This window comes from Microcaecilia unicolor, chromosome 6 (assembly GCF_901765095.1).
Source record: "Microcaecilia unicolor chromosome 6, aMicUni1.1, whole genome shotgun sequence".
Classification (NCBI taxonomy): domain Eukaryota; kingdom Metazoa; phylum Chordata; class Amphibia; order Gymnophiona; family Siphonopidae; genus Microcaecilia; species Microcaecilia unicolor.
This window is the reverse complement of record NC_044036.1, coordinates 285,040,696-285,067,169: the sequence shown is the minus strand read 5'-3', so window position 1 is coordinate 285,067,169 and position 26,474 is coordinate 285,040,696. Positions and strand designations below refer to the sequence as shown.

The window sequence follows — 26,474 nt, the reverse complement described above, 5'->3', positions numbered from 1 at the left end:
CTATAGGCCCTGCTGCAGATAACTCGAGCTAAGCTTTAGTAAAAGACCCCCTGAGTCCATAGCCTTTATCTGCTGTCATTTTCTATGTACATAACCAAAGTTACTCAGTGGGTGCAGTTTCAGTAATAATTTCATTTTATTTTGTTCTCCGTCAAAATTTCTATGATTTGAAAGAAATCATCCTGACAGTTTTGAAGAACCATGTGTGTCTTCATGAGTTTTTGGTTGATTATTATTATGTTAAATATGGATGTATTGAAATGACAATTCCACCTCCAGGTCTACTCACAATTCAACTAAACTGTCAAAAGCAATGTCACAAATGACAGTTTTAAAAAAAATCTATTTTTAAAGTTTGTGTGATTTTGTGGAAGAAGAAAATGGTTATTCACATGTGTTATATCCAGCAAATGACATGCAAATGAAAAGACTGTGGGGTCTTTTTACTAAGGTGCGCTGAAAAATGGGCTGCGCTAGTGTAGGCACGTGTTTTGGGTGTGCGTAGATCTATTTTTCAACGGACCTGTAAAAAAGGCCTTTTTTAATTTTTGCTGAAAATGGACGTGCAGCTAAATAAAAATTGACGCACGTCCATTTTGGGTCTGAGACCTTACTGCCACCCATTGACTTAGCAGTAAGGTCTCGCGTGGTAACCATGCAGTAACTGTCTATGCACATAGAATGACAATTACTGCCCAGTTTCCACCACGTGTAGGAAAATAAAAATTATTTTCTGGCGCGCATAGTGGATGTGCGTAAAAACTGAAATTACTGCCAGTGCCACAAGGTAGCCCGGTGGTAACTTCAAATTGACACACGGGCGCGTGTAGGTGCCTATGCAGTTTAGTAAAAGGGCCCCTGTGTGAATATTCACACCATTCACAAGCTAGGTATATTTTCAGTTAGTTTCACACCACAACTTAGGGTACTTTTTTACATTTCAAAATATTCATTACAAAAAAAATCTCATGAAAGAAAAATTTAAAGGCACAACAGTTAACTTCTTGGGGTTTCTCTGGACCCCATGCCTTCTTAAGTCCTCATTCCAACAACAACTTTTACAATACATGCCATTACGGTAGATGTGTATTCCAGATTGGATCCTTTTTGGGGGCTCTCTTCAAGCCATGCATTGATTGTTATTGATTTATTTCAGGACAGTGCCCCAACCAGTCCATTAAGCTGGATTAAAAAAAGAAATCCCTTTGTTTAAAATTCCTTTTATTGTAATCGACAAGAATGCTGGATTCATGGTTAATTATCCAGGTGCCAGTGGATGAATTCTGGATGGAGAACAGTAGAGACTGAAAAGTCTTAAAAACAACAAAACAAAAGAACAAACTTGAAATTGAGCCTGTGGTTGTTTATACTTATCTGGTTCTTTGAATGTTGTGACATCTGAAGAAGGAACACAGGAGGGGTGGTGTGCCTCATCTCTGCACCCAAAGACACACAAGACAAGACTTCAGGACATTAACATGGACACTCTAGAGAAGAAAAGAGGAGAGATGAGAAGTGATAAATACATTTAAACACCTGGCAGTTATCAGTGCACAGGAAACAACCCTTTTTCTATTGGGAAATAAACTGTAGAATTAGGAATTATGATGTGAAGCTACATGGTGATAGAAACATAATAAAGTAGTATTTTTCACAGGAAGGTTACTGCTATGTTATGCTAAACCAGGGATTTTGCCATATCCCTTCAGGTTCAAAGTGGGTTACATAAATTCATGATACATATATACTACTACTACTTATCATTTCTACAGTGCTACTAGACGTATGCAGCGCTGTACATATACAGTGGTGGAAATAAGTATTTGATCCCTTGCTGATTTTGTAAGTTTGCCCACTGACAAAGACATGAGCAGCCCATAATTGAAGGGTAGGTTATTGGTAACAGTGAGAGATAGCACATCACAAATTAAATCCGGAAAATCACATTGTGGAAAGTATATGAATTTATTTGCATTCTGCAGAGGGAAATAAGTATTTGATCCCCCACCAACCAGTAAGAGATCTGGCCCCTACAGACCAGGTAGATGCTCCAAATCAACTCGTTACCTGCATGACAGACAGCTGTCGGCAATGGTCACCTGTATGAAAGACACCTGTCCACAGACTCAGTGAATCAGTCAGAGTCTAACCTCTACAAAACGGCCAAGAGCAAGGAGCTGTCTAAGGATGTCAGGGACAAGATCATACACCTGCACAAGGCTGGAATGGGCTACAAAACCATCAGTAAGACGCTGGGCGAGAAGGAGACAACTGTTGGTGCCATAGTAAGAAAATGGAAGAAGTACAAAATGACTGTCAATCAACAAAGATCTGGGGCTCCACGCAAAATCTCACCTCGTGGGGTATCCTTGATCATGAGGAAGGTTAGAAATCAGCCTACAACTACAAGGGGGGAACTTGTCAATGATCTCAAGGCAGCTGGGACCACTGTCACCACGAAAACCATTGGTAACACATTACGACATAACGGATTGCAATCCTGCAGTGCCCGCAAGGTCCCCCTGCTCCGGAAGGCACATGTGACGGCCCGTCTGAAGTTTGCCAGTGAACACCTGGATGATGCCGAGAGTGATTGGGAGAAGGTGCTGTGGTCAGATGAGACAAAAATTGAGCTCTTTGGCATGAACTCAACTCGCCGTGTTTGGAGGAAGAGAAATGCTGCCTATGACCCAAAGAACACCGTCCCCACTGTCAAGCATGGAGGTGGAAATGTTATGTTTTGGGGGTGTTTCTCTGCTAAGGGCACAGGACTACTTCACCGCATCAATGGGAGAATGGATGGGGCCATGTACCGTACAATTCTGAGTGACAACCTCCTTCCCTCCGCCAGGGCCTTAAAAATGGGTCGTGGCTGGGTCTTCCAGCACGACAATGAACCAAAACATACAGCCAAGGCAACAAAGGAGTGGCTCAGGAAGAAGCACATTAGGGTCATGGAGTGGCCTAGCCAGTCACCAGACCTTAATCCCATTGAAAACTTATGGAGGGAGCTGAAGCTGCGAGTTGCCAAGCGATAGCCCAGAACTCTTAATGATTTAGAGATGATCTGCAAAGAGGAGTGGACCAAAATTCCTCCTGACATGTGTGCAAACCTCATCATCAACTACAGAAGACGTCTGACCGCTGTGCTTGCCAACAAGGGTTTTGCCACCAAGTATTAGGTCTTGTTTGCCAGAGGGATTAAATACTTATTTCCCTCTGCAGAATGCAAATAAATTCATATACTTTCCACAATGTGAGTTTCCGGATTTAATTTGTGATGTGCTATCTCTCACTGTTACCAATAACCTACCCTTCAATTATGGGCTGCTCATGTCTTTGTCAGTGGGCAAACTTACAAAATCAGCAAGGGATCAAATACTTATTTCCACCACTGTATATAAGTAATAAATCCCATCAAATGTACATGACACTCTGCCTTTTACTCTATTGCTCCTGCTGTTTGGAATTCTATCCCAGCTCACATCTGCTCCGAAGCCTCTCTTCCTTGATTTGTCTTTTCTGAAGACTTATTATTGTTAGCATTTCAGGATGGATCCTAAGGAGTCTGCATCGATAGTCGGGTCTGTGGTGCCTGTTGGCATTTCATTATGGGGTTCTTTTACTAAGGCATTCCTAAAAGTGGCCTGCGCTGGTTTAGGTGCATGTTTTGGACGCACTCAGGTCAATTTTTCAGTGCACCTGGAAAAAGCAATTTTTTAATGGTCGAAAATGGGCATATGGCAAAATTAAAACCAGCGTGCGTCCATTTTCAGCCTGAGACCTTACTTCCACCCATTGATTCAGCGGTAAGGTCTTGTGCTAACTGGGTGGTAAGCGGCCAGTGTGCGTAAACTGCCGATTACCACAGGGTAAGAGCCATAGATACTGTGAAGGTATGATCCTTTAAGAAGGAAGTGAGCCATTGCAGGACTATGCTTGACAGTCCAACTTCAAGCAGTCTAGTAAGTAATAAAGAGTCATCCACAAGGTCAAAGGCAGCGGAGAGGTCTAAGGAAATTGCCAAAGCCACCCTACACTTTCTAATGTACTATAGAGCTTATTCAGAAATGTCAGGATGGCTGAGTACTTTGGCCTAGTTCGAAACCAGATGGCAAGAATGTAAAACGGAAAAGCATTCAAGGTAGCCTAACCCCTGTGAGAAAACAACTTCCTTTTTCCTCCTTAAAAACATATTTTAATTAAGATATAAGCAGTCAATTGACATAAATGTTTTATGTAATCAAATGAAATTATTGCAAGACTGAGGGTAATGTTTAAAAAGATGGGTGCCAATGAACATAGGCAGATAAATCACCAACTTATCTTTATACACTCTGTCTGTTGTGGTAGGACTGCTGAATGTGTGGTCCTAAATTGTCACCGTACAGCTACATTTAAATTTTATTTCCGGAATACATCTGTCACCCCTCCCCCGTAATTTTTAACGGATAAATTTTGTATGTATCCATTAACCAGCACAAATTTGTTTTTAAATAGCATGAACACAATGGCCACCTGATACCGCAAAAGTGCTTCTGAATAGCGACCTAAATGTTTTTCCTCAGAGGTAACACACTCTGCCAAACAAAGCTTTAAACAAGAAAACTCATACACTATTGGTAATTGTTCACTCTGAACAGTTCCGGAATGCTTATTAGCATATGACTTAAAAGGCCAATACATTAAGTCACGCCCATGCCTTGTTTAACAGCGACTGGAACCAGCTGAGTTCTTGATACTGTATAATCTGTTTAATGTGTTTTTATATGTTATTGTTATATATTCAATAGCTTACTGCTATTATGCATTTATTGTATTCATGTTTTATATTATCCTTATTCTCTGGAGCAAGTTACCAAGTGATATGCAATCTGAAAATGATTGTTTAGTGTTCAGGAGAAAAGCAAAAGCTTTCTGCTTTAGACAGACTTTTGGCAGTATCTGAAATAAGTAATTGAAAATATCAAAATGCTTTTGTTTGTAGGTAATTTGTTATACTGTATATGTTGCTTTTGTTATCAATTGAAGATTGTTATCATTTATTTCCCTTTGCTATACCGCTTTACTTGACAAACAAATGACAGCGATTTACAATTATAGCAAAAACTGGGAAAAAAGGAAAGAACCATACATATAGAAATACAATCATAATTATAATGGTAGTAAAAGTAAAAGCATAAAATTAAAATAACAGTTTCGTTAAAACAACAATGCCATAGAGATGGCGCATCCATGCTGCAGATTTGACCACATATGTCTAGGCCTCCCATGCCCCACCAAAAGCAACGTTAAAGAGATAACCAAAATTTCTTATAAGAGGGTTCCGATGAAAAAGAAGGTGCTATTCCTGGTGGATTCCCATACAGCTTGGGAGGGACCCGGAAGGACCAGACATTTAGGGAATGGAGACAATGGGCGAGGTCATATGGAATAGTAATAGAGGCAAGTTAACCTGGGACAGCTTCATGAACTACTCTATGGGTCAGGGTCCAGGCAGGAAGTCTTGTGATGTCATTGAGCATGTGACCTGTTGCCATGCTCCATCTCAAAGCCAGATGCCCAGAATTCAGCTACACAGGAGCTTTCTAATTGGACCAAGGGCAACCACCTGACGATAAATGCCCAGACACTTTAAAAGCAGTGGCTCTTTCTTTAGAAAGAGTTCTTCTTCCTGGCTGTTCCTGATGCTCGTGCTCCTGTCCTAGTCGCTGCTGCCCTGAAGTGATTAAATCTAAAAGCAAGCTAGAATCCTGACTTCTCAAGCTGGACATCACATTCACCTAAAAGAAACTGCTTCAAGCTCATCAGACAGCAAATCTACCAAGAAACGTCCTGTTCCAGCAAGGATCTCCTGCATCACTCTCCACAGCAGCCTCCATCAATGTGAGTTATCCAGCTTAATTTACAATCAAACCTGTTATTTTGTAGCATACTTCCATTGGTAAAAGATCCTCTCTAAACTGCCTCTCTATTGTAAACTTATTACCTTGACTGTACTAGAAATAAACATTTTCTTTTAAAGTTAACTATCTGGCCTTTATATTGGGAAAAGCACATGTCCTCACATGTGCAAGCTCCGAATGCTTTAAGCACATGTTCCTAAACATACAATGCAGGTTAATGTAATTAATTCAAATTTAGTGTATTTACTTCCCTTTTTCCTTACCTTATAGGTAATTGGGGAATAATAAAACAGAATAGAATCAAAATATAAATACAGCACATGTTGCGACCACATGCTCTGAGCGATCCCCTCTATTCTTAAACATCATTTTGGAACTGTAACATTTCCTGTAACATTTTTAATTGTGGAGAATGTGGGTAAGGAAAAGTGTGCACAAGATAACAGTGTTCTTCTAAAAATTATACTGTTACTGAAATTGTATTTTTACTGCCTGATAAGACAATTGAGTATCTAGTTTCATTAATTAACTTCCAGTTGGTAAAAGTGAAAACACTCACCACATGTCTTTCTTTGCTGGATAACTCAATCTAATTCACTATCCCTGTGCCTCTATTTTCAATTTCCTGCTAGCATGTGCCTTGGTGAAAACACACTTGAATGTGTTGGAACCGGTGCCTAGCAAATCTTTAATCTTCTAACCCTCCTCTATATTCACTCCTAAACTTCCATTTTTTTTGACCACTTGTTATTCAGGCACATTTTCAAGGGAAGGTCTTCACGCCAGCAACTCTTGCTGAACTCCCTGAAAGTTGTGTTTTTCCAGCTATCATTCTAAGCCTCCCTTCTTCATAAAAGGAAGCATTTTCTAATACATAAAGCCTACCCCGGCTTTCTCCCCATACCAACTTGTGGAAAGTTATCGGGTTTCATTAATTAAATTTCCAATTGATAAATTGATAAGGTTTTCAGGGTAGTCAGAATGTTATGCTGGATGGATATTTGGGCTCTGCCAGCGTGCCAATACTTAAGTACTTATGCAATTATGTACTGTATCTACTGTATAACAAAAATTTTAGCCATACTCTGGCATAAAATAAAAACCAATTTTACAGCTTCTGTTGAAGGGAATACACACACAGAGAAACAAACTATTCTAGGGGTAGATAACCCTACTTTGTTCAAGCAATGCATAGTATCCTCTGGCCCCAATCCATGGACCCCTAGCGTAGTGGAGGACATTAGTAGCATCTCTGAAATGGAGAGCAAATTCGAGAAATATTGTAATTTATATTCAATTAAGGAAGGGAGCAAGAGAATCTCTGCATGCACTTGGTTAATGTGGGCCATGTGTAAGAAAGCCTTAAAAGAGCATGCAGAATTGAAAGATAAATTACTAGCTAAAGAGAAAGAATGCAAGCAGATAGGCACAGAAAAGGACTTTTTGATCACAATGGCTAATTGCTTAAATTATCAATTAGACTATTCTAAGCAGCAGATAGAGCACCAGCAAACTCAGGAAAATAAAATGAAGGCCCAAATTTTAGCTTTAGAAGTGCAGGCAAATCAGGTCCCAGGCCTAAAACAACTAACCAGAGAGCTAATACTGCAGACGTCCCCTAAAGGTGAGAATAACACGGACCATGTAAGACAAAAAATACAGGATTCTCATGTGCAGATATCAGCTATCTCAGGCCTTCCATATGCCCCTCCAAATACAGCCACAGCCATGCCTGTTTCAGCCGTGGTAAAAGTATCTGAGTCTAGACCGCTACCGGGAGGACTCACCCAGACGATCAGTTCCCAGGCCCTCTCACAGACAGATATAGAAGTAATAGCAAGACAAATAGGCAAGATAGACCCTGATAAGTTCCCCCATGCTTGCATAGCGCTATGGAAATTAGAACAGGAAGGGAGGGTTGATGCAGACGAATCAATTAAAGTGATCCGTCTCTGTATTAAACCGGAATTTGCAGAACAGATGGAGGGAGCTATTGAATTGGCAAGACAAAGGGGTTTCTCTTTGCTAAATTTGGCTATTGCTGCAAGTGTATCCTTTGGCATGAGAACGTTCAAGATCTTAAGTACATATGTCCAGCAGGGCAAAAATGAGAGCATTGAAGATTATGTAAGGAGGGCAATTCTTTTGCTAATTATGACAGGGGAAGTGGAAGGAAGAGATTCCAGAAGGCAGATCCCAGGAGATCTTCTAGATGTAAACATAGATGATGAGAGGTTGAGAGAAATTTGTCAGGGCATGCATCCTACTATTGCAAGAGCTCTCTGCTCTTGGGCCCCAGGTGAGCCTGCATCTGCTAGGAATTTGTGCCTGAAGGCCAGAAATGTACTAAGGTATCAACCCTATGCCTCATACCCAGTAGCAGCAGCTGGACCCGCTCTATACCCTGATTTAGCTCCATACCAAGAGCAGGCCCCCTCACAGCATCCAAGATCAGTTCTATATCCTGATTTAGCTCCATACCAAGAACAGGCCCCCCAGGTCCCCTCACAGCATCCAAAACCCCAGTGCATAGGAACACAGCCTGTTCTGTATTCTGATTTAGGCACTCATAAAGGTGAGCCTTCAATTAAATATTCAGCTCCTCAACACACAGATGCACCACCTAGGCCGCATTCTGATCTAAGCTCCCATAGAAGCGAACCTCTAATAAAGAAATCAGCTCCTCAATATGTAGATACTGAAACCCACAAGCAAGCATGTGACATTTTAAAATCTCATGGTGAGAATCTTTCATATTGGGAGAACAAACCCACTAGTGTCCTCACAGCAAGGGCCTTGCAGATATTGCAGACAGCTGCCCAGAACTCTTACAACAATAACAAGAGAAACCTGCCCCCAGATAAGCAGAAACCTATAACTGCAGGTCCTACCGTGCCAGACACTGACATATTCTCAGGCCTCCCTGAAATGTATTTCAATGAAACATGAGGAGACGCGTCCAGCCTGGACTGGACTTCTCCACAGCATGACCCGCTCTGCAGATGGCAGTGGGATCCAGGTGATTGATTTTTAGTATAGGTTGGACAGGAATATAGGAAATGTTTTTGCAATGAACCTTTTGAAACACTGTAAAGAATTTAAAATGTAGCTTCTATTGTTCTTTTGAATGTGTAAAATTTAATTATGTCTCTTTGTAATAAGTAAGATTTAAAATGTCTCTCTGTGATAGCTTCTATGGTGACTTGTTTGTTTTGATAATATTGTTTAAGGATTCAGAAATGCCTTTCCAATAAGTAACTCCCACTTGAGCTGAAACTGAATATTGTGCTTTAATGTGAATTAACAAGATATGCTTATTTTTGTAGAGGAAACTAAAGCCTAAGCTATATTCAGCTTGTATGCCGTGATCTAAGACCTTGAGAAGGAACTGTGAACAAGAGAGGGAACCCCTACCAGAACCAGAGAGCCATGTGACCTGCTAAATTAATGTATAATGTGTTTTTCTGTCTTTTTCAGAGTTCGAGTGTAAATCTAAGATTAAATCTAAGATTTTATGGTGCTAGGAATTAATACATACATGGCTATCTCGATGCCTGTTCTACTTATGAGATAGTGCGCCTTTCTAATTATAAGATAGAAAACCATGTTCACTATTAATATTTGCTAATTTTTGCTTATTGTATGCATAAGAAATGATTCTAAAAGAATGAAACTGCTTTGGCAATCCAAGATGGATGCTGCGTACATTGCTTTTGTCTTCTTGTGTTCTACTTGCAGGTTAAGCTCAACCCTGGATCTGAAATGGACGATCAGAGACCTAAAGGCCTAATAGAGCTCTTTGTTTGTTTGTCATGTGGTCTCCATGTTTATATATTTGTTTTATGTTATGGGGTACCCAGAGAACTATAAACAGACATTCATAGACCCTCCCTACTAACAGTCCTTCCAGTAGTTCACATTGTACCATGTCCTTTTCCAAGAAAGAAAAAAAAAAGAGAGAGACAATTTCCACTGACAGGTGAGCTATAGAAAAGAAAACCATGTTCACTATTATTCAAGCTATGGCTCACATATAATAAGTTCTACTAATTGCTATCTAAGGTTATATATTCACATGTGTATATTTGAAATTATGAGCAAAGGTTTCTCTTTACATGATCTATCAGGTACAATCAGTACAGGGAATGTTTCTGACCTTTTTAGTTTTATTCTACATCACAGCCAGTACGTATACAATGCTTTTTCTGGAATGAAATATTGGTTGTGTGCAAAGCACAATTAGCATATCTTTTCCATAACACTAAACACATGAGTGCTGTCTATTAATTTGCTACATTAAACACTGCTAAAGCAGATAAAAATTGTAACCTTTACCACACTCATTACCCATAAATAGTTTCTCTCTGAAAAAAAAAAGTTTCTCTCTGAAAAGTATTTCATGGCACTTTACCATGACTCTGTTTTTGCTTATTTGGTCAATGATTAAGTAGATATTGTGGTATATGATTGATAGGAATAATTATTTTCTTTTTGTGTATTATTATGATAATTGCATACATATGCCTTTCTTATTTCTAATGATAACAGTAGTATAATAGCTCCACATTTACACTCTTGCTTATGTATTAGAACTATCTGTCCTTTTATCACTGCTGTGAATACCTCAGTTAGCCTCTGAGATAGAAAATATAGGGAAACCTTCACAGTGTCAGGAAACACTGTATTCTGATTTAGGCACTCATAAAGGCACTCCTTGGAATGTCAAACGCTGAGAATAGTGACTGAATAGATTGTTCCACCCCATTGTGGTGGTATAAATTGGTTATATGCTCACTCATGCTATTGATTTGGCTAGCATACTGGGTAAGATATCCTGTGGCACAAACGTGGGAGCCGCCTATGCCCCTGAACAGGTGACAAAAAAAGAGCTGGTCTCTGGGGCGTGGCAAGATGACACTTGTGTGGCTGAAGTCATATAAAGTGTACTTGCAAGCCTATTTTAAACCAGAGCAAAAGCCAGACTCTGCCACCTGACTGAATAGAAGCCTAATGGGACAGATGCCAGAAGACCACAGAAACTTAACCTAGCAGCCTAAATGTAAGTCATGAGCAAACAAAGGTAATAATAATGAATCATTTGTTTATAATAATAGTCACAATTCCTATTAGCTGACATGTTCCAAGGTTCAATATCCACTATTTAGAGACTCATTTCTCCCAATACACCCATGTAAATAGTCCAATATCTTTGCTATTGTTTTATTTGAATTCTGCTTGATGTTAGTGTTGAGATTGTAACTTTTTACTTCTATTGTTATAGTTATTTGTGATTCTCCGTTCCAATATTGTGTAAATATTGTCTCTAAGAATCAAGAGAGGGAAATATGTAAGTTTAATTGTGACAGTTATTAATTTTGCTGGATCAGACCTAAATCATATAAAATATACAGCTTCAAAGACACTACTCTCCCCCTTTTCCTCTGGAAAACTACTAGCTGGGTGGTTACCTAAGCCCATCAACACCTATCCAAAGAATCAATCACAGAGGCTACAGTAACAAAAGACAGTGAAACTCCACCTATTACTCAGACTCAGAAGCCCATCTATCAGACAAAAGAAGCTCAATCACCCTCAGACAATGGACCAGCAGATGTTCCTTTCAAAAGACAGCTATCTCAGAGACTGCAGTAACAAAAGACTACACCTCCACCTATTTTCAGACAAAGACTAAGCCCATCTAAGCTCAATCACTCTCAGACAATGGACTAGCAGATGTCCAGGCAGGAAGTCTTGTGATGTCATTGAGCATGTGACCTGTTGCCATGCTCCATCTCAAAGCCAGATGCCCAGAATTCAGCTACACAGGAGCTTTCTAATTGGACCAAGGGCAACCACCTGACGATAAATGCCCAGTTCAGACACGTTAAAAGCAGGGGCTCTCTCTTTAGAAAGAGTTCTTCTTCCTGGCTGTTCCTGATGCTCGTGCTCCTGTCCTAGTTGCTGCTGCCCTGAAGTGATTAAATCTAAAAGCAAGCTAGAATCCTGACTTCTCAAGCTGGACATCACATTCACCTAAAAGAAACTGCTTCAAGCTCATCAGACAGCAAATCTACCAAGAAACTTCCTGTTCCAGCAAGGATCTCCTGCATCACTCTCCACAGCAGCCTCCATCAATGTGAGTTATCCAGCTTAATTTACAATCAAACCTGTTATTTTGTAGCATACTTCCATTGGTAAAAGATCCTCTCTAAACTGCCTCTCTATTGTAAACTTATTACCTTGACTGTACTAGAAATAAACATTTTCTTTTAAAGTTAACTATCTGGCCTTTATATTGGGAAAAGCACATGTCCTCACATGTGCAAGCTCCGAATGCTTTAAGCACATGTTCCTAAACATACAATGCAGATTAATGTAATTAATTCAAATTTAGTGTATTTACTTCCCCTTTTCCTTACCTTATAGGTAATTGGGGAATAATAAAACAGAATAGAATCAAAATATAAATACAGCACATGTTGCGACCACATGCTCTGAGCGATCCCCTCTATTCTTAAACATCATTTTGGAACTGTAACATTTCCTGTAACAAGGTGTTGCTTTTTTAAGTTCAGGATGATATCCTCTGTACAAGGCTTTTCTTCTTTTTTTTTTTTTTTACAAAGCCTGCCCTTCACATTCTCATCCAGGGGCGGACTGACCATTTGGGCAACCGGGCAGTGCCCGAGGGCCCAGAGGCTCTACCCAGATGCCTGACGCACACTACAGTCCTCCCCGGTCCTACATTGAAAGGCGCGCCACTGGTGATCTAGTGGCCTCTGCAGGGGGGAACATGTTCTTTCCTGCCCATTGTGCTGTTGCTATTCCCCCTGCCCGGCACTACCATACTTTCAAAATGGCAGCCAAGCATCCCTGCGGAACTCTCGTGAGACTGTCGAGATCCAAGAGACTGCCGGGAAGTCTCGGCCACCATTTTGAAAACACGGTGGTGCTGGCAGGCGGGGGAATAGCGGCAGCGCAGTGGACAGGAAAGAACATGCTCCCCCTCACAGAGACCACTAGACCATCAGGCCCCTTCAGGTAGGACTGGGGCAGCGGGGGTGTTGGCTGTGGCAGTAGGGTGTGTGTCGGGCAGTGGCCAGGTGCGGGGCCCAGACCACTCTCAGTCCGCTCCTGTTCTCATCCATTCACTTCTAATTTGGACTACTGCAATACTCTCCTATATGGCTCTCAGATTAAAGACATTTGTAGGCTGCAGTTAGTTCCAAAATGCAGCAGTGAAGTTGGTGACACGATTGAAAAGGTTCCATCATGTCACCTCCACTTCTTGGTGAAGAACACTGGCTCCTGGTCTCTCATAGGATCTCCTATAAAATATTTGCCTTGGTTCACAAAATTCACCATTTAGGAATCCCTTTGTACCTTTCCCAACTTAACACCCTACTGTCCAGGAAGTATCCTACGTTCCTCACAATGTAACCAACTTGTGTACCTTCATTCAGACACATTAGTTTTGATCATATAGAAACTAGAATCTTCAGTGTTATCCGCCCTTTTTCTTGGAAAGCTCTACCTTCTTACCTATACCAGATTTGATAAGTTTAAGGCTGGTTTGAAGGGTTTTGTTTTTTTTGTTCCATGTCACAGCTAAGGGGATGAAGCTCCTGCTTCCACTGGCCACTGTGGGTGGTCTCCAGGCTACTGCATTCAGATCAGAGCTAGCCTATAACTATCACCCTTTTCTCGATATTCCAATTTTTGTATAGGTGGACAGATCTGAAAATGCTCTTCTAATCTAGTTGGTATATGATATCCAATTATAAATTACGTAAAACTTGAAACCACATCAAGATCAGAGCTTGTCCTGCAAATCCAGAATAAATAGTTGTAGCTCTGGTCCTTGATTTCATTCATCATAAACGGTTATTTTGTACTGAAAAAGCAAACAACGGTGAGAAACGCAGGGAATCAATCAATTCAATTAAGAGACCTGAATTAGGCCTTCCAAAATCTATTGCATTCCAGAGGACATTCTTGGCTAAATATATCTTAAGGTGTTTGCATACGTGCGACATTTATTGCAAAAAGGTGATGCAGTTGCTTTACAGCCCAGGCTATGGGCTGTGTCCGGTAATGGCGTGCGGCGGTCCCTTTAAGAAGGGGCTCTGTCCCCTCTAGCTCTCCGTAGGCCGTAGTGAAGTCTCACCGCTTCCACCCCACCCCCTCCCCTTTCTTTCGAGCTGCTCACTCTGGAGAGCGCGCGTTGCATTGTGCGTGCCGCTGCTTCATGCAGAAGCGCATGCGTCTTGCCTGGTCCCGCCGCGTCTTCCTTCCCCGCCCGGCGCGCGCGACGCAAGCCTCGTCTCGTGCCGTGTGCCTTTCAATGAGCGGCGGTGGTGGCCGCCGGGCCTTTAGTGAGCTCGGTGCGTCGCGGCCCGCCCGGAGCAGGTAAGCAGGGCCGCGGGAGAGACGGGGCCCCCAGTTGGTGGAAGGGGAGGGAAAGCACCAGAACGGGAAATGCAGCGGGAAGCTGGAGCACGGGGGCCTTGCCTTCACTTATCATTCCCGTGAAACTGTGTCCTGTGCTGCAGGAAGCTGGGGCCCCCCCACTCTCCAGCGTTCGTATTCTCACTCCTCCCATTCCAGGCCCTCACACGAATTCATTGCAGCCACCTCATTAGGGATAAGGTAAACGACTCTCTTTCCCGAGCTTCTCCGGTCCTCCGGCTCCTTTGCAGCAGTCTCTCCCCACCCCCAATTTTCTCGTGATAGTGCACTATGTGCTGTGAAATCAGGTCAGACTTGACCTAGCTTTGTGAATCGGTGTCTGGCGGAGACGGCCGGTTGTTGGGGGGCTCTTAAGCTCATCTTCATTTGTCATCTGGAAGCTAGCACGCGAAAGGTGGAATCATACTATGGTTTATGTCGCCTCTTTAGGGAGAGGAGGACAATACCTTTGAAAATCATTTTGAGAGGTGGAAAGGGGGGGGGTATGTTTTACCTTCAAAATCTTCAGGTGGGGGGGGGGGCATGCTTTCCTTTGCGTTGTCCTAAGAACGTAAGGTGGTTCCCTATACTGGAACAGACCATCGTGTCGAGCTCAGCATCCTGTCTCCAACAGTGGTTAATCCGGGTCATTAGTGCCTGGAAAGAGCCCAAGGAGTATAGATCTATTTGTTGTTTTCAGGTAAAGCGACTCCATTGGCCTTTTACGGCTAACTGGGTTGAGTCAGGAGAATTCAAAAATAATTCCCCTCATAATTCTGAGCCACTGACATAATTTAGCTAAGACCTGAGAGAAAGAGAGAGCTTTGATGGTTCATTCAGCATTAAAAGTTCTGATTCTGGATTTGTCATTTTCGGGGGTTCTTAAACATGGTATGCAGGAAACGGTCACACAAAGGGAGGGGGGAGTGTGGTCAAGGGTCTTGAAATCTAATGCAGTTTATTAAGGCTTTCTAACAGGGAGAAGACAGTTATTAGGACAATTATTGATAGTATAACTGTGTACTGTTGTGATTTTAGCAACATAGTAGTAGTAAATGCTCTTAGCAGCTAACAGTTGGTGATGTGTAGCTATCAGTAGTCACTAGTGGACATATAGTTTAGGAAAGAGGTGTGATGGTTTCATAGATCAGGTTAAGAATTCTTGGTCTCTTTTCTAGATCGTTGCACAGGGTGCAGTTATAACTTCATATGATCCCTTTGACCATGCTTACAGCTTTATATTAGGGCCCTTAGGGTTTTTTTTTTTTTACTAAGATGTGCTAGTGTTTTTAGCTTGTGCTAAAAAATCAGCTGTGGGGTTCACAGTGGAGCAGTGCAGAGGTATTATAATATTTTTTCTTTTATTCTGTATTCCCTTCCTAATAATTCCTAACATTGTTTGTGTTTTTTGGTTACTGCATACTTAGCAGAAGATTTCAGAGGATTGTCCATGATGATACTCAGATCCTTTTGACTTCCAATGTGGAACCTAGCATGAATCTATAGTTTAGTTTATTGGTTTTTGATATTTGGGTAATTCTTTCCAACATACACTACTTTACACTTGTCCACATTAAATTTCATCTGCCATCTGGGTGCCTGGTCTTGCAGTCGTTGAAGCACATCCTACAATTTTTCACAGTCCACATGCAATTTAACAATTTTGAATAATTTTGTGCCATCTGCAAATTTGATCACTTCACTTGTGGTTCTCATTTACAGGTCATTTATAAATATGTTAAAAAGCATTGGTTCCCAGTAGAGATCCTTCCTTTGAGAGAATTGACCATTTAGCCCCACTCCCTGTGTTCTACCTTTTAACCAGTTTTATTTTGTGTCTTATTTAATGATTGGGATTTATTAGCCTCTTATGAAAGAAACTTCACACAAAGCAGTGTGCAGCAGTCCACAGCAGGACATTGTCTCCTGTTCCATAGTTTAAAAAAAAATTTCTAAGGAGTCTCTCATGAGGGTCTTCGTGAAAAGCTTTCTGAAAGTCTGGCTACAATATGGGTTAATCGTATACAGGTGGCCTAAAATTAGTTTTTGGAATGATACGGCTAAGTGCAGGTTCTGTAATGGCAATTGTATGGGTGCAAGCACCTAGCCAGCTTAGCTGTAGGCAGTTAGTATTCTGTTACCTGTGCGTGCAAGTGCTAGGTATGCCTATGCCTCTTCCATGTCCACATCCCTCCGCAGTTGTGTGCTATATATTTTCATGCAATTTGCAGAATCTTGACTAAGGGCTCCTTTTACCAAGCTGCGGTAAAGGGACCTTGCAGTGGTGTTGAGCGTGGGTTTGCAGTGCACAGAGGCCCCTTTTACCGCAGTGGGTAAAGCAGAAAAAAAGAAAATGGTTGAGCGATAAGTACACACTTGCTGCCTTCTATTTAGGAGGTAGTAAGGGCTCCCGCGCTAACCTGATGGTAACTGGGCTTACCACTGGTTAAGCTCCTGGCACTACAAATAAAAATTTCCCATCGCTCTGGAAGTGGTGTGCAGTGGGGGTGACACTACTGCCAGCTCCTCTGTTAGGCCAGAGGTAGTGGTGGATTGGTGTGTGCCGATGCTGCAGTAGCTGTACCGCAGCATTGTGAAAGGGCCCCTAAGTGCAGTTGTGTATAACTGATAATTACCATTTACCACCAATTGTAGCAAATGATCAATGCCCCAATTAGCATCTGATTATCAAATTAAGTTACGCACGTAACTGTTAGCATTCTATAACTTGCATGCACAAACCTCCTGATTCTATATAGCGCGACTGAATTTATGTGCACAATTTAATTAAGCCAATCGGCGCTGATAATTATCACAATTGGCATTCATTAGAATTTATGTGCATAACTTGCTAGACGTATTCTGTAAAGCACTGCGTGTAAATTCTAAAGCTGCCAAAAAGGGAGCATGGAATGGGCGGACTGTGGGCGTTCTGAAAATGTATGTGCACGGTTATAGAATACACCAGCTCTGTGCCTAACGTAGGCGCTGGTATTTATACCTAGTAAAACTTGGTGTAAATGGACATGCCAAGAGTTAGGCATAGGCATGGCTGCTAGGTGTATTCTATAAACTGTGCCTAACTCTAGGCATGGTTTACAGAATGGAGGAGATTCTATATATGGTGCCTAAAAAACTCGGCGCTGAAATATGTGCTGAATAAGCGTTTTCTATAATCGGCACCTAGGCACCGATTTTAGAATGTGCTTAGTTGAATTTCAGTGCCGATATCTGTGCGCATCCATTTACGCCAACATAAGTACTTTGTATTGCCACACTGGGATAGACCAAAGGTCCGTGAAGCCCAGCATTTTGTTTCCAACAGTAGCCAATCCAGGTCACAAGTACTTGGCAAGATCCCCAAAAAGTGTAATACATTTTATGCTGCTTATCCTAGAAATAACCAGTGGATTTTCCCCAAGTCCATTTTAATAATGGTCTATGAACTTTTCCTTTAGGAAGCCATCCAAACCTTTTTTTAAACCCCCGCTAAGCTAACTGCTTTTACTACATTCTCTGGTAACGAATTCCAGAGTTTAATTACACGTTGAGTGAAGAAAAGTTTTCTCTGATTCGTTTTAAATTTACTACTTTGTAGCTTCGTTGCGTGCCCCCTAGTCCTAATATTTTTGGAAAGAGTAAACAATCTATTCACGTCTACCCGTTCCTCTCCACTCCACTCATTATTTTATAGACCTCTATCATATCTCCCCTCAGTCGTCTTTTCTCCAAGCTGAAGAGCCCTAGTCGCTTTAGCCTTTCCTCATAAGGAATCCCATCTCCTTTACCGTTTTCATCGCCCTTCCCTGTACCTTTTCTAATTCCACTATATCTTTTTTGAGATGCAGTGACCAGAATTGAACACAATATTCGAGTTGCAGTTGCAACATGGAGTGATACAAAGGTGTTATAACATCCTCATTTTTGTTTTCCATTCCTTTCCTAATAATACCTAACATTCTATTTGCTTTCTTAGCTGTCGCCACCGCACAATGAGTAGAGGGTTTCAACGTATCATCAATGATGACGCCTAGATCCCTTTCCTGGTCAGTGGCTCCTAATGTGGAACCTTGCATTATGTAGCTAAAAATGAAAACCTGGTGTAAATCTCAGCATGCAGATTTAGATGCACTGGGCCATATTCTATAACTAGGTGCCTAAATTTTGGAATGCCCATGAAACGCCCATTTTCCATACCGCTTTTTGCCTCCACGTGTTCGGCGCACATCGTTACAGAATACACTTAACGAGTTCGCCTAAATTCTAATCAGTGCCAGTTAGTGCTCCGCTCATTAGCTTTTTAAGCCAATTAAGTTACACGCGGTGTTATAGAATCCATGCTGATTTCAGCTCCTAAATCTAAGCCCACTATATAGAATCCAGGGTAATATTTCAGCACCAATTTTTTAGGTGCCTTATATACAATCTAGTCCAAAGTGTAAAATTGTGTGTGCAAGTTTATAGAATTAGGGGGTATGTCAACTGGCTCATCTTTATTCACATGTTTCACATCTTTAAAAAAAAAGTAGCAGATTGGTTAAATCCATGGAGACTCCATTCCTGTAAAACCATATGTTCAATAATTTATTTTTAATAGTGTCTATCATTTTGCCCAGCATTGATGACGGGCTCACAGGTCTGTAGTTTCCTGGATCACTGCTGGAATCATACATAGTAACATAGTAAATGACGGCAGATAAAGACCTGAACGGTCCATCTAGTCTGCCCAACAAGATAAACTCATTTTACATGGTATGTAATACTTTATATTGTAAACAATGCTCCTACGGGCTAAGTCCGTGAAGCCTCCTCACCACCAGCACCGAGCTCTCTGTTTTCCTCTTTATGTGTTTCTTCTTCTTTCTGGGGCCTGTTTTTGGGATTTACAACCCCGCCCCCTTTTCTTCAACAGCTCCTCGGCTGTTTTAAACCCAGTCCAATTACAGCCAGGGTTCTCTCAGCACAGCTCAATAAAGTCAGGCTGTTTCTAACACAGTCCAAGTACAGCCAGGTTTCTCTCAGCACAGCTCAATAAAGTCAGGCTGTTTCTAACACAGTCCAATTACAGCCAGGCTTCTCTCAGCACAGTTCAATGGAGCTAGGCTGTTTCAAACACAGTCCAAGTACAGCCAGGCTTCTCTCAGCACAGCTCAATAAAGTCAGGCTGTTTCTAACACAGTCCAATTACAGCCAGGCTTCTCTCAGCACAGTTCAATGGAGCTGGGCTTTGCGCGGGCTCAAAGCCTTGGGTCCCACCCTCTGGGTCAGTCTCTATTCTCCTGACCTCCTCCCGCTTTGACCCAGGCCTCTCCCCTATACCTCCAGTGCTGGCTGAGCCATAGCCAAGAGCTCCATGGGTTCGTCTAAGACCAGCTCAGCCTCCTCTTGCTCCATCGCCTCTGGTTCATTCTCCCCTTCTCCTTCAGTAGCCCAGTCCATTTTCTCCTCCCCCCACCCCTTTTCCAGCTGATTACACTTTTCTTCATTAACTCTGCTAGGCTGCTTTTCCTTCTCCTGCCACCGGTTCCACCACCTCCTCCACCAGGTGGGAGAATCAGCTTTTCCTTTTCCCTGGTGGCCCTCTTCTGGAGCTCCTTGGTTCTGCACCCTACTTCTCCTCCCCCGGAGCTCTCCTGTGGCCTTCTGGGAGTTGTAGTTTCCCATCTTTATGTCCCTTTTGGGCATAACCTGAGCATCCCTAGGGTCTTCCCTCCTACCCTCCGGCTCTCTTTTCTCCGGTGGGTAGCTGGGGTCCCTCTTCCTTTCGGCATATTCCTTACATACCCCCTCCCTTAAGCTTTTACTCCCCAATTCTTCCCCCTTTTCTTCCTTATCCTCGCCTACCCGGGATAGGGCATCCACATTTCCCAAACATCTCCCCGGACGATGCTCCACTGTGTATTGGAAGGGTTGTAGTGCTAAATACCACCGCATTAGCCTCCCATTGTTATTTTTCATTAAATTTAGCCACTTCAGTGGGGCATGGTCCGTTACTAGCTTAAATTGCCTCCCTTCGAGATAGACCGTACACTCTTGTATTGCCCACCTAATAGCTAAACACTCCTTCTCTATGGTGGAGTAATGGTTCTCAAGAGGTAGGAGTTTACGGCTTAGATATAGCACGGGATGTTCTGCCCATTCATGTTCCTGAGACAGCACTGCCCCTAGCCCCCTCCCCGACGCATCTGTTTGTAGGATAAAGGGTTTTTCGAAATCTACGGCCTTCAACACCGGTTCATGGCACAGGGCCTGCTGCATCTGCTCTAACGCTCGCAACTCCGCCTCCCCCCACCTCAGCTGGTCCGGGCTCTTACCCCTCAACATGTCCGTTAAGGGAGTAGCCATTACAGAAAAGTGCGGGATGAATCTCCTGTAATACCCCACCATACCCAGGAACCTACGCAATTGTTTTTTTCGATTGGGTCGGGGAAAGTCTTGGATGCTTTTAACTTTATTCAGTAAGGGTCGCACCTCCCCCCGGCCTACATTATACCCCAAATACTTCACCCTATACTGGGCAAAGTAACATTTCTTCGGGTTAAGGGTAAGTCCAGCCTCCCTAAACGATTGCAACACTGCCCCTACCTGTTTCAAATGATTGTTCCAGTCCTCACTGTGTACTACCACATCATCCATATAGGCCGCGGCATATGTCTGATGGAGTCTGAGGACTTGGTCCAGCAATCGTTGGCAGCTCGCCGCCGCCGAATTTAGGCCAAAGGGCAGCCTTTTGAATTGGTACAAGCCTATAGGGGTACTAAAAGCTGTCTTTGCTTGGGCTCCGGGGGAAAGGGGAATCTGCCAGTACCCTTTTGTTAAATCTAAAGTGGTAAGATACTGGGCTGACCCCAACCTGTCTACCAACTCTTCAATATAAGGCATAGGATAGGCATCAGCTTGAGAGATAGTATTAAGCTGACGGAAATCAATACAATATCTCCACTCCCCTTCAGGTTTTGGTACTAACACCACCGGGCTGGACCAGGGACTATGGGATTCCTCAATTACCCCAAAGTCCAACATTTCCTGCACTTGTTTAATGACTTCCCTCCTTTTCATTGGTGAGAGTCTATAGGGCCTTTGCCTTACTATCTTACCCCGTTCAGTTACAATGTCATGCTCTACTAGGTGGGTACTCCCCGGGCATGCTGTCAAAACATCTTTAAAGCGCTCTAAGAGCCTTCCTATCTCTTTTTGCTGCCCCTGGGGTAACCGGGGGTTAACTCCGGGCTCGCAGGGTTTGAAAATCTCTCTTATTTGAGGCCCTAACTCCTCTCCTTCCTTTTCGTCCCCCCGCGTTTGAAACCCTACCCTCGCTACCCAAGGTTTCATAAGATTAACGTGAAACGTCTGGACCCGACCCCTCTCATTCGCCACCTCATACGTGAGGGGACCGAGTCTCCTCTTCACCACCCAGGGTCCTTTCCATCTAGAGGCGAACCTATGGGGATCTTGAGATTAAGATGAGGACCCTATCCCCGGCGGCAAACTCCCTGTTCCGAGTCCCTCTATCGTAATATCCCTTTTGTTGTTCTTGGCTCCGTTCTAGCCGGTCCTGGGCATACTCCTGCATCCTCCCCAATCGGCCCCTTAGATCCTGCAAATATTCGCCCACGGACTGCTCGCTGGTTTCCGGAGGTACCCAGTGTTCCTGTACGATATCTAATATACCCCTGGGTCTTCTGCCAAACATTAACTCATACGGTGAAACTCCTAAGGAGTCTTGCACCTTCTCCCGGTATGCATAGAGCACAAAGGGTAAAAGTTGGTCCCACCCGGTCCTATCCTCCCCCAAGGCTTTTTTTAGCATCTCCTTTAAGGTCCTGTTAAAGCGTTCCACCATCCCATTGGTTTGGGGATGGTAAGCCGCCGTACGTACATGTTTTATCCCAAAGGCCTCCCATACTTGTCTTAAGGTATGGGACATAAAGTTGGACCCCCGATCTGTCAAAACTTCTTGGGGAAAACCTACCTCACAAAAAATTTTTATGAGTTCCCAGGCAATACCCTTGGCCGAAATGTTCCTTAAGGGCAGGGCCCATGGATACCTGGTGGCCATGTCCATAACTACTAACACATAGAGATACCCTCTCTGTGACCTTGTTACTGGCCCCACAATATCCATGGCTATTCTCCTCACCGGTTGCTCTACCCGTGGCAGCGGCTTTAATGAGGCTTTAGGAGGGAATCTGTCTGATACCTTCTGACATCTGGGGCAGGACTTGCAGTATTTTTCCACCTCCCCATATATACCTCGCCAATATTTGGGTCAGGGTGGCCTGGGAGCCCTTATGTCCGCTCAGAGGATGGTCGTGGGCCAGCCTTACCACCAGCGGACGAAAAGCTCGGGGTACCACCAGCTGTTTCCCTCCGCCCGAGTGCTCCCAATTTGGCACCCTTCTATATAGGATGTTCCCTTCTATCAGGAACCCCGGAGCTACCTGGCCTTCTCCCTGGCGCGCCCTTTCCCAGGCATACTCTAAGGTAGGGTCCGTGGCCTGCTCCCTATGAAATTGGGGAAACTGCTCCCTCAATTCTTCCGGGGCCACCGGCAGGTAACTCTCCCTCTGTGCCCGCTGAAGAGCCTCCCTTCTACCCTTCTGCTCCTTTTTTTTTCACGGCTTTCCTTTTTTTTTCCCGGCCCGGTTCGCCCAATACCTCCCCCTGAAAAGGAAAAACCCCCCCTATTCCCTCTGTTTCTTCGTCTACCTCGCGGTGAGCCTGGGCCCTGGTAGTGACTAACACTTTTCTCTCCCCCATACACTCTATAAATGGAGGCCAATCCCTCCCTAAAATCATCTCATGCGGCAATCTGGGTAGAACGGCCATGGCCAGCTCTAGCTCTCCGGTGGGCCCCTGTAAGTTGACCCGCTGGAGTGCATAACGGGTCCGGGCCCCATGAATACATTGGATAGACACCCCTCCATCATAGGTCTCCCTGCCCGGGGCCCTCCTCTTTCTTATCTGTTGCCACAGCCTCCGGGAGATCATGCATTGGTCGGCCCCAGAGTCTAACATGGCGGTGATGGGTACTCCCTCCACCTTAACTTGAGTTAGGTACCTGGGCCTAACTCCTTTTTCTACCTGAGAGATCCACCCCTCCCGCCACTGGCAATCCTTTTTGAAATGGCCTACCTTACCACACTTAAAACACCCCTTGCTCCCAAAAGGAATAGCCTTTCTACTCGGGCCGGCGTCTAACTCGGTCTTTTTACTCCCTGCGGGGGTCTCCGGCTTAATTAGGGAAACTTTCGGGCCCCCTTTTTCTAACGCCCGAGTCCTGCCTCCCTCCCGCTCTGGTCCTCCCCACTGCTGGGCTTCCAGGTAACATTCCAAACCCGATGTCACCCCCTCTACCGTCTTACATCCCCTCTTTATTAATTCGGCCCTAATTTCGTCGGGCAGACCCTGGAGGAATTGCTCCACTACTAATTCTTGCAGTACCTCGTGCAGGTTGTGTCGCTCGGGCTCCAACCATTTTTTCACTAAATCCATTAGCTTATTTGCTACCGCTTTAGGGGGGGACCCCTTTTCCCATTTGGTGGCTCTAAACTTACGTCTGTAAGCTTGTGTACTGAGTCCATATCTGTCCTTGATAGCTTCTTTCAACCTTCCATAGTTGGCAGCCTCTTCCGGAGACAAATCCCTAAAGGCTGCCAAAGCCTCCCCGGATAGAGAAGGCACCAATCTCATGGCCCACTGCTCTTGTGGCCACCCAGCCGCCCCAGCCACCCTCTCAAATGCTGTCAAAAAATCGTCCACATTATTCTGCTCGGACAACTTCCCCCAGTTAAGTGCATTCATGGAGACATGTCCTACCGCACCGCTTCCTCCGGGCCCGTGTCCATTTGCTCCGGTTTCCCCCTCACGGGGAACATTAGCCCCTCTCTGGAAAAAGTCTTGTAGCATGTTGAGTACTGGTTGCTGCTGATCTCGGGCCGCCATCAGAGAGTCCTCGACTATCTTGGCCGTCAGCTCCTGCTGTTTTTGGAACTGGAGAGTCATCCACCCGAAGATCTCCTTGGGGTCCATCACGGCACTGGCACGGCCACCTGGGGGAGGGACAAAACAACAGAGAACCACCTCCAAGTGCGATTACTTCACTTAAGTTGGACTCTTTCTCTGATCCCTCTAACACCTCCCCCCCCTCCCCCAGTTAGGCCCGCTTACCGGAACTCAAGATGGGTCTGCGCCTTTCTCAGCGTTGGCCCTCTCGTGGGGCTTCTCGTCCAGTCGGGTCACGGCCTCCTCTAGCGACAGGTCCCGCAGCAAGATCCCACCACTGCCACCACTTGTAAACAATGCTCCTAGGGGCTAAGTCCGTGAAGCCTCCTCACCACCAGCACCGAGCTCTCTGTTTTCCTCTTTATATGTTTCTTCTTCTTTCTGGGGCCTGTTTTTGGGATTTACAACCCCGCCCCCTTTTCTTCAACAGCTCCTCGGCTGTTTTAAACCCAGTCCAATTACAGCCAGGGTTCTCTCAGCACAGCTCAATAAAGTCAGGCTGTTTCTAACACAGTCCAATTACAGCCAGGCTTCTCTCAGCACAGTTCAATGGAGCTAGGCTGTTTCAAACACAGTCCAATTACAGCCAGGCTTCTCACAGCACAGTTCAATGAAGTCAGGCTGTTTCTAACACAGTCCAATTACAGCCAGGCTTCTCTCAGCACAGTTCAATGGAGCTGGGCTTTGCGCGGGCTCAAAGCCTTGGGTCCCACCCTCTGGGTCAGTCTCTATTCTCCTGACCTCCTCCCGCTTTGACCCAGGCCTCTCCCCTATACCTCCAGTGCTGGCTGAGCCATAGCCAAGAGCTCCATGGGTTCGTCTAAGACCAGCTCAGCCTCCTCTTGCTCCATCGCCTCTGGTTCATTCTCCCCTTCTCCTTCAGTAGCCCAGTCCATTTTCTCCTCCCCCCACCCCTTTTCCAGCTGATTACACTTTTCTTCATTAACTCTGCTAGGCTGCTTTTCCTTCTCCTGCCACCGGTTCCACCACCTCCTCCACCAGGTGGGAGAATCAGCTTTTCCTTTTCCCTGGTGGCCCTCTTCTGGAGCTCCTTGGTTCTGCACCCTACTTCTCCTCCCCCGGAGCTCTCCTGTGGCCTTCTGGGAGTTGTAGTTTCCCATCTTTATGTCCCTTTTGGGCATAACCTGAGCATCCCTAGGGTCTTCCCTCCTACCCTCCGGCTCTCTTTTCTCCGGTGGGTAGCTGGGGTCCCTCTTCCTTTCGGCATATTCCTTACAATATGTATATCCGAGTTTGATTTGTCCCTGCCTTTCTCATGGCACAGACAGTAGAAGTCCGCCCTGCACAGGTTTTATTCTCCAAATACCAGCACCGCCACCCAATGTCTGCTAAGATTCCATAGATCCATTCCTTCTAAACAGGATTCCTTTGTGTTTATTCCACGCACGTTTGAATTCCATTACCGTTTTCATCTCCACTACCTCCTGCGGGAGGGCATTCCACGTATCCACCACCCTCTCCGTGAAAAATACTTCCTGATGTTACTCCTGAGTCTGCCCCCCTTCAGCCTCAAGTCATGTCCTCTAGTTCTACCACCTTCCCGTCTCTGGAAAAGGTTTGAATGCGGATTAATACCTTTCAAATATTTGAATGTCAGTATCATGTCACCCTGTTTCTCCTTCCCTCCAAGGTATACATGTTCAGGTCGGCAAGTCTCACATGTAGCATTATGTTGGCTTCTCTTCAGTAACGTTAGATTGCAATTTCATTGTCGAGTTCTTCCTTTGCTCTGGTGTATACCATCTGGTTAAGGTAATTTGCTGCTTGTTAGTGTATCAAGTTGGTCTATTTCAGCTTTATTTGCAATGATTTTTCACTTTTTCAATTGCAATATATTTTATTGTCACAAAGAATACAACCAAACAATGCAATTCCAACATGAAAAGCACAAGCATAACCAGTATGTGAAATGTGACAAATATTTTCAATAAACCCCACCCTCTCCCCAGAATCCCATATCCCCTAAGAACAAAACATATATTAATATGTGGATTATGTATTCAGAGTATTGAGGAAAGCAGAATGGACCCTGGCTGGAAAGGTCTGTATGGAGGGAGTCTAAAGCTTATTAAATCGCTTCCATGCTTTCATCCC

The 26,474-nt window shown here is 44.0% G+C and overlaps 1 protein-coding gene across 1 annotated transcript in view; it reads left to right on the top strand.

The window, feature by feature from the left end:
* Window positions 1–14,113: 14,113 nt before the first annotated feature.
* The window catches only part of WDR5 (WD repeat domain 5), a 69,633-nt gene continuing 57,272 nt past the window's right edge, over window positions 14,114–26,474 (top strand). The window contains exon 1 of the mRNA XM_030207683.1: window positions 14,114–14,315. The gene's annotated coding sequence lies outside the window, so the exon portion shown is untranslated. The remainder of the gene's footprint in view (window positions 14,316–26,474) is intronic.